The sequence below is a fragment of the Piliocolobus tephrosceles genome, chromosome 13, assembly GCF_002776525.5.
Source record: "Piliocolobus tephrosceles isolate RC106 chromosome 13, ASM277652v3, whole genome shotgun sequence".
NCBI classification, from domain to species: domain Eukaryota; kingdom Metazoa; phylum Chordata; class Mammalia; order Primates; family Cercopithecidae; genus Piliocolobus; species Piliocolobus tephrosceles.
The window spans coordinates 50184533-50196277 of NC_045446.1; the positions used below are offsets into that span (position 1 = coordinate 50184533).

The 11745-nt window shown below is 44.6% G+C and overlaps 1 pseudogene across 1 annotated transcript; it reads right to left on the reverse strand.

The window, feature by feature from the left end:
* Positions 1-1386: 1386 nt before the first annotated feature.
* On the reverse strand, positions 1387-2370 carry LOC111555094 (annotated as a pseudogene). Its single transcript, XR_002735408.1, has one exon. The product of XR_002735408.1 is annotated as a transmembrane protein 230 pseudogene (transcript).
* Positions 2371-11745: the final 9375 nt, after the last annotated feature.

Below are 11745 nucleotides of genomic sequence, written 5' to 3' on the forward strand. Positions count from 1 at the left end.
TTCTTTTTTTTTTTTTTGTTGAGACGGAGTCTCGCTCTATCACCCAGACTGGAGTGCAGTGGCCGGATCTCAGCTCACTGCAAGCTCCGCCTCCCGGGTTCCCGTCATTCTCCTGCCTCAGCCTCCTGAGTAGCTGGGACTACAGGCGCCCGCCACCTCACCCGGCTAGATTTTTGTATTTTTTTTAGTAGAGACGGGGTTTCACTGTGTTAGCCAGGATGGTCTCGATCTCCTGACCTCGTGATCCGCCCATCTCGGCCTCCCAAAGTGCTGGGATTACAGGCTTGAGCCACTGCGCCCGGCCAAACCCTTTCTTTCAATCTGCTTAGGCTAGTTTAGGGTATGTGCCTGCTCCTGGACCGGTGACAGTGATCGGGGGATTCCCTGTGTTGATTGGCTTAAGCCTGGCTTCCTGACACACTCACTGGTAAGTGGAGTTGCATAGCCATAATTGACTTAGACTAATTGTGATCTAACAGGATCCACCTCTGGGATTAGATATTGAGCCCAGCTTTCTCCTCATCACATGGCTGCATCTTGGCAAAGGGAGAAGGGATCTGTGAGAGAGAAGGAAAAACTGGATGTTGGCTGGACAATCAACAGCATCTTTTGTGGTGATTCCTATTGCATTTTTTTGCATGCTAGTTCACATGGGTCTTTTAAGGCCATGGCTCAAATGGTTCCTTCCCAGGGAGGCTGGCAATGGAACCAGCTACAGAGAATAACACATGGCTCCCACCTCTCTCCCTCATTCCTCTCCTCTGAACTTCCTGTCGCCCTCACTCAGCATTAGTTTTATCTAAAGTTTTATCACCCACCTGACATGTCATACTTTTAGCTTTACTTGTTTATTATGTCTCCTCCCTCTAGAATATAAATTCCATGAAGGTAGAGGTTTGGAGTTGTTCAGTTTTGCACTTCTAATGTCTAGAAAAGCCCTGACCCACAGAATGCACAACAAAACAATTTGTTGAGTGAATAAATTCTTCTAACCAGAGCCAGACTCCTTGGATCATCTCAGAGGTTGTCACCCAGCTATGGGGCCTGGGAATGGTCTCAGCTTTCACAGATTCATTTCTCCTCTTTCTGCTCTGTCTCTCTATTTATTTGCCCCTTGTCTATCTTTCAGTCTCTCTAATATCCATCTGCTGAGTAGGCTCATATTTGTCATTTTGCTTTCTGCCTACACAGCATTGATTACAAATCTTTTTCTTCTCCCTTTTCATGCTGCCTACCTCTTATTCTCTACATGCAAAATATTAAATATTTTGTGTTCAAATAGAGCTAAAAGACCTGAGTGACCCTTATATCCTGCAAAGATTTAAGATAGAACATCTCATTTTTTTGAGAACTTCATTTATGTTGTTTTTTTTTTTTTTTTGAACTCACTGATCTTTGATTTTACTAAGGCCTTCCACTGGAACATGAAGGTAGGGATAAGTGTAGAGGATAATATACTCAGATATTTTTAAAATAAATTACTTAGTAATAAGAAATTAGCCATACTACATTCTTCCATTTGTTATAAGAAGAAATTGGCAATGAAGACTATTTAAAAGAAATGTTCAGCTCTACAGAGGGTGGTGGCAGGCAACACTTTTCCATTACAGAATAACCTCTATTCTTCCATGATACATATTCCTGTGGAAAAACTTGTCAGGAGCTCTTGCCAGTGCCAAGGGATGAAAAACAGAGCATGTCCTAATTAGCTACTGTAGGTTCAGTTAACATCTTTGGGAAGGACCCATAAAATCTGGCCATTATTTTCTTAAACATCTGCAAGCAGAAGAATTCCTTAGTCCTTAGCTATAGTTTCTGCTAGGTATCTTAAAGCTGGGACAGTTCCACCGTGACTCTTCTCCTCAGCTATTAGGTGGGTGCTAGTCATCAAAGTCTGGAATGTCATCATAGGAGTAACCATGGTAGCCTTTGGACGCGTAGTAAGCGATGCGCAGGTGGTAAAATCCTGGTAGGAACACCAGAATGCCAATGATCAGGACTGGAACGGCCCGGTCTGCCCCCTCTTTGCTGATGTAGCCTGACAGCAGGAGGGAGCCTATAATAATGAGAAAGGCGCCAATCAAAAACAGCACAGTGGCAAGTGCGATGGCCTTATAAGGGATCTTAGGAGGAGTTTTCTTAAACTGAAGGTCAATGTAGCCACCATCTGTGCTGGAGAGCCTTGAATATTTCACTTTACTACTGGGGATTCCAGTAGCCAGGTTGGTACGGGACGGCATCATAACACGCTGACACAGCGGAGCGCCGTGCCAGGCCGCCCGCACACCCAGAGCTCGCCCATGGTTGGCAGTGCCCGAGGTCGCATGGCACGGCCCGCTTAAGGGCCACTCAGCCCGCCCCAGCCAGGATCAGTGCCTCATTTATGTTTTTACATACGTGTTTGAGAAATCCATATGGAGTGTATTACTGTAGGTGCTTCCGCGTCTACCATTCCATGGCTTCCTGGAATTGTATCCTCTTTTTTTTTGCAAAACAGGGTCTCACTCCGTCACCCAGGCTGAGTGCAGATGTATGATCATGGCTCACTGCAGCCTCGACCTCCCAGGGTCAAGCGATCCTCCCACCTCAGCCTCCTGAGTAGCTGGGACTACAGGCCCACACCACCACACCCGGCTAATTTTTTATTTTTTGTAGAGATGGAGTCTTGCTGTGTTGCCAAGGCTAGTCTAAAACTCCTGGGCATAAGTGATCCTTCCACCTTGGCCTCCCAAAGAGCTGGGATTACAGATGTGAGCCACTGTGCCTGACCCTGGATTTGTATCCTCTTTGAAGTCCTCTTTGGTATGAATATTTTTAAATTTTAAGAGAAAAGCCTCCCACCCTAAAATCCTCTGCCTCTAGTAAGGGACATGTAATAAGGCATTGTTTGCTTAGGTGGTATTTTCTGGCTCTAGGACTGGACAAAGGAACAATGATAAAAATAACAATAGAAAACATGTATTTGTCTAGCACTTTACAATAAACTGTGACTATTGTTCTTTTCTCAATTATAAAATCAATATGAGCTTACAAAATATTACCTTTTTTTTTTTTTTTTTTTTTTTTTGAGACAGAGTCTTGCTCTGTCTCCTAGGCTGGAGTGCAGTGGCGCAATTTGGGCTCACTGCAACCTCTGCCTCATTGGTTCAAGCAATTCTCCTGCCTCAGCCTCCCAAGTAGCTGGGACTGTGGGAGTACACCACTATGCCCGGCTAATTTTTGTATTTTTAGTAGAGATGAGGTTTCACCATGTTGGCCAGGCTTGACTCAGACTCCTGACCTTACATGATCCTCCTGCCTTGAGTTCCCAAAGTGCTGGGATTACAGGTGTGAGCCACTGCACCTAGTCTACACTTTTTTTAGTGGGATCGCATTACACCATGGTGTTATTTGACTTTCAGAGACTAAGAGAGGTTGTCGAAGAGATGTGGCTAGGAGGTGGAAGAGCCAGAACTAGAACCTGGGCCCTGTCATCCCAAAGCCTTTGCTCTTCTTGATGCCCTATTCCAGGCATTCAACTTGGCCTTCGCCTCCCTCTCTGCTGATGTGAACGTGTACGTGGGTGCTAGTTGTTAGGCTTACTTGATGACTCAGAACAGCTGCCTTCCCCTCTGAGGTGGGGGGTAACCCCAGGTAGGTGCTGCCCACCCAGGAGTCTGTGGCTTCCTGCCTTCTTCAGTTCAAGGGTTTATCAGATAAGGCGGAGCCTTAAAATGCTCGTATTTCCCAGAACACATAGTTTGATTTAACAAGCACAAGTTACAAAGACTGACCAGAGGACAGGGAGTCTGTGGTCATGGGTAAACAGCAGTGGAGACTGGAAGAGTCCAGGGCTAACAGCCTCTTCCTCCAGTCCAGCATCAGTACCCCCAGGGCCTCAGTATCTATAACTAGTGAGCCTGTGTCCCCAGAGGGGGATCCCTCCTCCACCAGAAAGTGAACTTTAGAAAGCCAGATGGTCTCAGCTCTCACAGGCTTCCAGGAAACCTCAACAATTCTAAGAAGACCCCATTTCCTGCTTCACACCCAGAGCCTGAGTCTTTGGTGGGGAAAGGGAGGGAGGCCTGTGCCACCCTCTGCTCCCTCCACCTTCAATCCTTGCCCTAGGCAACCCCTCTGTGTGCACAACTTCTCATAGAGGCAGCATGTCCCTGAGGTGTTGAGAGGCGGCCTCCCAGCTTATCCAGACTCTAGGATCCCGCTCTTCTCTGGGATACCTTTCACACCCATGTCTCCTAACCCAGATCCGTCTGTTACTCCCGAGCTAAAGACAGGCCCAGAGGTGAGCCAAAGCAACTGACAGCCCTAAAGGCATTTCAATGGGGTTATGACATTTAATAAATCAATGTTTCCCTGTGTGGAAGTCACACAGCATTGGTAGGACAGAAAATAATTTAAAGTTTCCACATGAATATCAGCATTGAAGAAAAAATAATTACCCCCTTTTTCATTCCTTTTCAATACTTTTTATAATATCAAGAAGTATGTCTCCATTAGGTGCTAGTAGTTCTTTAACATCCCTCTGATACCAGTAAGACTTACCATGAAAAAAAGGAGAGGGCATAAATAAATAATATTAAAAATAAGAACAGGATTATAGCAAGCATTTTCTATATATTTTTTAAAAGATAACCTTTAAATAGCAACAACATTATTTCCGTGTAGAAACAAATTTCATAAAAGATGTACGCCTAGTCTTTATCAAGAAAATTATATAATTTTAATGAAAACTATAAAGTAAAACCTAAACAAATAAGATCCGCATGGATAGGAAGAAAACTCAATATGATAAAGATGTCAGTTCTTCCAAATTATTCTAGAAATTTAATGCAATCCCAACCAATATTCTGAGTGTGTATGTATGTGTGTGTGTGTGTGTGTGAAATTTTTCTAGCTGATTCTAAAACTTATTTGGAAGAGCAAAGACAGCTGCTATTTTATATTTTATATAGGGTGGCCAGGGAAGGCCCTTCTGAGGAATGATGTGTGAGGAGTGACGCATTCTAGGTAGGTTGAGCCAAGGCTTTGAGGTAGCAGCTTGCTTGGAATGTTCCAAGAATACGAGGTCAGTGTGGCTGACTGAATGAATGGCAGAAATGAGGTCAGAGAAGTAGCCAGGGGCCAGCTGACGTTGGGCCTTGCGGACTGTGGTAAGAGCTCCGAAATTTACTCTGCGATGGGAGGCTGTTTGATTTTTTGAGCAAGGAGTGATCCAATTTAATTTGAACATTAAAAATGTTGAAAGGGCTGAAAATATTAAGTAAGCCTGTGTGTGGGTGGTATGGAAATGCAGTAAAAACTGTGAAGGCGGCACATGAATGACTGAAATTTTGAAAATTCTGCATGAAGTAATTCCTTAAGTCACAGATTTGGTCTTTCTAATTTAGCTGAGCCCAAACAGAATGGGAAAGGAATCTGAGTTCTTGGAGCCAATGCTGACAAATGTGTGGGAGGGACAGGCCGGGCCCAAATCTTCTTCCTGCTGCTTTGGCTCATGGTGGATGTACCAGGGAATCCCCTCCATGGCTGGACCTCCAATTACAGCCTCCCAGAGAGTGAGTCCAAAAAGCAACTACTCTGAAAAACATCACTGACCTCAAAACTAGTGAGATTTAAAGAAGGTTAGAGCTGAATGGGACTCCAGAGAGAGTAATAAAAATAAGAAATGATAATAACATGGGCATGTCCCTAAAAACAATCATTATCTTCTCTCAAAAACTGTTCCTTCTCTGGCATTCCCTAGTCCAGTAAATGGCACATTATTCACTCAGTCAACCAACAAAGTTTTATTAAATCTACACTACATGTCAGTATTGGATTCTCTCTAACAAGCAAAATCAACATAGGCTCTGCCCTCATGGAGCTACCAGTCTGATACGGGGAGAGAACAGTAAACAAGTTATTACAAAACACTTAGCAATGTGAAAGAAACAAATAGGGTGGTGCGGTAGAGCAAGGATCAGCAAACTAAACAGAGGTCAAATATGGCTTACTGTCCTTTTTTTTGTAAATAAACTTTTATTGGAACACAGACATACTCATTTGTTTATATATTGTCTATGCTTGCTTTCATGCTACAATGGCAGGTTTGAGTAGCTTGTAACAGAGATTTATAGCCTTCAAAGCCTAAAATAGTTACTATCTGGCCATTTACAGGATAAGTTTGCCTACCACTATTATAGAAGATAATGGGATCATTGGTGAATGACAAACAAAACAAACAAAAACAAAACAAAAGAAGATAATGGGGGAGCCTATCTCCCAGTAATGTCCAATAGAAGTTTCTGAAATGATGGCAGTGTCCTGTATCTGTGCTGTCCCTTATGGTAACCACCAACCACATGTAACTGTTGGATTTGTCGCACTTGGGTTTAGCTTCCCACTTCCACTTGTCCAGTCAGTTGTGGCCAAAGGGTGATAGGGGCACATGGTAAAAACAGGGCTTCCTTTGGCTGCCTTTTGCAGAGACAAGGAGCAGAATATTTACCCTTAGCAAGGGCTGTGGGTGTAACAGTGGAGTTAGTTGATGTGTTAACTACCATCCTATAATGTCTACATTAGCTAGGTGCCCAAATCTGTGATGCTATGATTCTCCCTGAGGCTTCGGCTCTTGGGGGGCCTGGATCTGTGACCTAAATTATCTCCCTCTATAGCCAGAAGTTCCCAGATGGTTATGATTGCTTGGTTGGGGCAAACACATTCTTTTCCCTCCATGCCCCCGGCCAGACCTCCTCTATTCCTTCCCTCATTTAGAGACACTTCAGCAAGGGAGGGAAGGACAAAAGACAGGTGGGTCTCAGAGCCACAAAAAGTAGTGCAGTCCCTTGGGAGGAAGTCTGCTGCAGAGGCTGCTGGAGAATTTCTGAGTTTCTGCTTTGGGTCTTACTAACTCAGGGATGATGTGGTTGGGGACTAAGGGGATCATTTTGCAATTTTGCCCCTGACAGCATTGGCTTGGGCTCTGATGTTTGGGCCACCTCTGACTCAGAGTTGAGTTAAATAACTAAATCTGCTGCCTCCCAAATTTGGCAGGGATCGGGGTGGGCGGTGGCTGCACAGGTCCTGTGAATCTCCTAGGCAGGCAGAATGGGTTTTACTCAGCCATGTGGCAGGGGAGGGAGGCCTGGAAATTGTCCATTTCTAGTATACCTTCCCTAACTGCTCCGAATGCCTAAAAATAAGCCAGTGGACCCTTACCTTACCTGGAGGCTTTGTTTCCAATTAAAAGCAACTCCCTATACTGCCCAAGACTGTCCTTGGAGTTAGCATCAATCCTATGGGCTTTAGAGAGGACTGAATTTCACATCCTTTCCTCCATATTGGGTATGGAAAGGGAGATAGCAGGGAACTGTGAGAGCCCTAGGGTAATGTGTGCATGTGAGTGTGTGTGTGTGTGTGAGAGCATGTGTGTGTGAGCATATGTGTGTGAGCGTGTGTGTGTGTGTTGGGGATAGATGCGGGAGGTGGAATTGAAAGAAGAAACATGTTCAGAATTGGGGCTGGGTGGCACTAAATGCAGATGTTGGCAGGGCTATATCTCTAATAAAAGACCCGAGTCTTATCCTGACTGTGCCACTCATTCTCTGTATCCTTGATTGAGCAACTCTCTTAATCTCCCTGGGCTTCAGTTTCCTCATTTGTAAAGTGAAGTGATTGGGTGAGGAAGTCACCAAGGGTCCTTCTAGTTCTGCATCACTGGACCAGAAATACATCCCTTCTGGAGAAGGGCTGGTGAGGGGAGGCAGGTTCCAGTGAGATCTCTCCTTTCAGGCTTTCATATAGTAAGAGCACCACAGCAGCAGAGCCCAGGAGGAAAGGTGTGGGAGGTCTCACAGCTAAGCCCAGACTGCCCTGAATCTGGCCCCTGCAAGTCACACCTCCAGTTCAATTAGAAAACTGTGTCCCTTCTTCAAGACATGTTACTTCTGTTTACCAAAAAATTGTCTTAATAACTATAGATCTACAATGCCTGAAATGTGAAGGTCATTCTTCAGAGCTGTGCAAAGCACAGTGGCCTGCCATGCTATCACATGCTCTGCCATGGGCAGGGTGCAGGCTTAGGAGGTACTGGGTGCCATAAAGACAGTGCCACAGAGCAATGGTTTGCAAACTGCTGGGCCCCACCCCAGAGTTTCTGATTCAGTAGGTCAAGGGTGGACTCTGAAAATATGCATCACTAACAAGTTCCCAGGTAAATCTGATGCTGCTTGACTGGGGACCACACATTGAGAACCACCACTGTAGAGTGTAAGAGGTCATCTAGTCCCCTTCCTCCACTCTGCATCCTTTCTTATGGATTAGTAAATTGAGGGAAACTGAGTTGTCAGCATCCCAGGGCTGTGATCAGATTTCTCATCCAGTCCTCTTTCGTTTATTTATTTATTTATTTATTTATTTATTTGAGACTAGGCCTTTCTCTGTTGCCCAGGCTGGTGTGCAGTGGTATGATCCTAGCTTTCTGCAGCCTCAAACTCCCAGGCTCCAGCAGTCCTCCTGTCTCAGCCTCCCAATTAGCTCAGATTGCAGGTTCAACTCACTGCACCTTGCCAGTCCTCTTTCTACTCCATCATCTTGCTATTTCTTGAATAGTGATATTAATGGAAAATCCAGCATCTTCCTTAGCCTTCCTGGAGATCTTTGAGGAAAGGGGAGGCTAAGTCAGGGCTCTCTGGAGGCAGGAGAAGGACCGTTCTGGCCTCTGGCAAGCCGTGAGAAATTCTTTCTCAAACGCAGGCCGTACCAGCACAGGTGAAGCCTGAACTCATTATGGGACTCTGGTGGGGCACGTGGCAGCAGTTCTCGCCTCACCCCAGAAAAGGGGAGGCTAATTCAGAAGGAAATGTGTCAGGCTGTGGTTTCCTGCTCCAGCTCTGCCCCACCTTGCTGACCTTGAGGAATTGTTTGGTCTCAAGGTCCCAAACCTTTGTTCCATACCCAAATTCCAAATCTAGTTTGACTGATCCTGCTTGTGCTTGAATGCCTCCAGTGAGCAGAAACTCATGCCTTCCCGGGCATCATCCTAACTTCAGCTAAATATCCAATCGCAGTGGACAATGTCTCTTTCTGGAGAAATATGTGCATAGATGCCTAAGGTTTTCCTGAGGTCCAGCACTTTGTCTTCCTGAGATCAGAAGGGCTTCCTTATGCTGTCAGTTAAGTAGGTAATCTATAGATATTTGTTAAAGGAATGAAATGAGGTGAGGTTGGGTGGGCAGAGTGAAGCTATCAAGAAGATCGTTTTATCAGCAGCTACTTAGAGGTGCAGATCATGCAGCGTTCACATGGCTGTTACTGCCTTGCGTGATCTGGACACTGCCTGCCTCTCCTATCCCATCTCACACGACCTTCCCTCACACTCACTCCTTTTGTGACAACATATTTATTTGTGTGACTGTTTGAATAATGTCTGTCTCCTCCCCCAGACTGGATGAAGGTAGGGACAGTGTTGGTTTTGCTCACCAATGTATCCCTAGCACTTAGCAATGTACCTATCACATAGTATATGCTCAACACATACTGTTTTTGAGACAGGGTCTCGCTCTGTCACCCAGGCTGGAGTGCAGCTGCATGATCTTGGCTCACTGCAGCCTCAACCTCTGGGCTCAAGCAATCCTCCGACCTCAGCCTCCTGAGGAGTTAGGGATACTGGTGGATGCCACCACCAGCTAATTTTTGTATTTTTTGTAGAGACAGGGTTTTGCCATATTGCTCAGACTGGTCTCGAACTCTTGGGTTTAAGTGATCTGGCCGCCTCAGCCTCCCAAAGTGCTAGGATTACAGGCGTGAGCCACTGTGCCTGGCTTCAACACATATTGTGAAAGGAAGGAATGACTTGCCTGTTCTGTGGCAGAGCAGTGCTTAGCCCCCTTAAATTCCTGTTTAAATAGACAGAAAATATATGCATATGTAAATTATTTTGCTCAAACACTGAGGGCAGTGCTCTAAGAGATAGCCTATTTCCAAAAAAATATTGAATGGATGTTAGGGTAAAGGCTAAGTTGCTTTTAGCAGCTTTAAAAAGGTTCCAGAATACAATGACTTCAGAAAATACAAGTTTATTTCTCTCTAACAAAAGCACCCCAAGGTGAGCAGGCCAGAACGGCAAAGCCTCTCTGATCCACATAGTCATTGAGGGTTCCAAATTCCTTCCATCTTACTGTTTTGTCATCCCCAATGCCATTGTCTTCATCTGTGTATTAGGGTTCTCTAGAGGGACAGACTAATAGGATATATATATGGAGATATATATATATATGTTTATTAAGTATTAATTACACGATCACAAGGTCCCACAATAGGCTATCTGCAAGCTTGAGGAGCAAGGAGAGCCAGTCTGAGTCTCGAAACTGAAGAACTTGGAGTCTGATGTTCGAGGACAGGAAGCATCCAGCATGGGAGAAAGATGCAGGCTGGGAGTCTAGGCCAGTCTCGCCTTTTCACATTTTCTGCCTGCTTTATATTTGCTGGCAGCTGATTAAATGGTGCCCTCCAGATTAAGTGTGGGTCTGCCTTCCCCAGTCCACTGACTCAAATGTTAACCTCCTTTGGCAACCCCCTCACAGACACACCCAGGATCAATACTTTGCATCTTTCAATCAAGTTGACACTCAGTATTAACCATCACAATCTGCATGGTCAAAGATGGGCCATAGACCCAAACACGTTTCAGCTTGTAAGGAGGGGAGAGAGTAGAAGTCCAGGGTGAGTGATTTAAAAAAAACAAAAACAAAAACAAGTGAAGCAAAGTTGCATCCTTCACTTCCACTCATAGTCCATTGGTCATAGGTTAATTCCAAGGTCACCGTTACTTGCAAACTGACCAGGAAATGAATGGCCATTTGCCCAGCTTAACCTCTATTATTATGAAACAAGAGGTGAATGTATTTAGGGAGACAACTGGGAGTGTCTGTCATGAGAAGTCTTATAATAAGTAACCATCACTCAGGAGATCTAAACGTAACCCGAATTATTATGCCCAAACCACTAAGTTCCACCAATTAATTGCCAGAAAAAAAGTTGTCTTCATGGATTCTCCCGGCTATTTCTGAAACTGTTTCAGGGTGCTATTCCATATGTATTCAAGAACAGGTCCCTCCTCAATATAGCAAGATAAACCCAAATTACAGATGCTCATATCAGCAAGTCTACCTGTAGGAATTTCTCCAATAGATATATTTACCCACATGGGAAATTAAATACAAATTGTTCATAAAAGGAAAATATTTAAAAATATATAATGTCCCAGTCCAGGTGCAGTGGCTTACACATGTAATCCCAGCACTTTGGGAGGCCAAGGCGGGTGGCTCGCTTGGGCAACGTGGCAAAACTTCAAAACTCCATCTCTACAAACCTGTATAGCATGTTACTGTACTGATTACTGTAGTAAATTGTAACACAATGGTATTTGTGCATCTAAACATAGAAAATACACAGTAAAAATGTGGTATAAAATATTTAAAATAGTACGCCTGTATTGGGCACTTATGAACGGAACTTGCAGGACTAGAAATTGCTCTGAGTGAGTGAAATTGCTCAGTGAGTGAAATTGCTCAGAAATTGCTCAGTGAGTGAGTGGTGAGGGAATATGAAGGCCTAGGACATTACTGTACACTACTGTAGACTTTATAAACACTGTACACTTAGGCTGCACTAAATTTATAAATGCAGCACAGCATGGTGGTATATGCCTGTAGTCCCAGCTACTTGGGAGGCCAAGGAGGGAGAATCACTTGAGGCCAGGAGTTT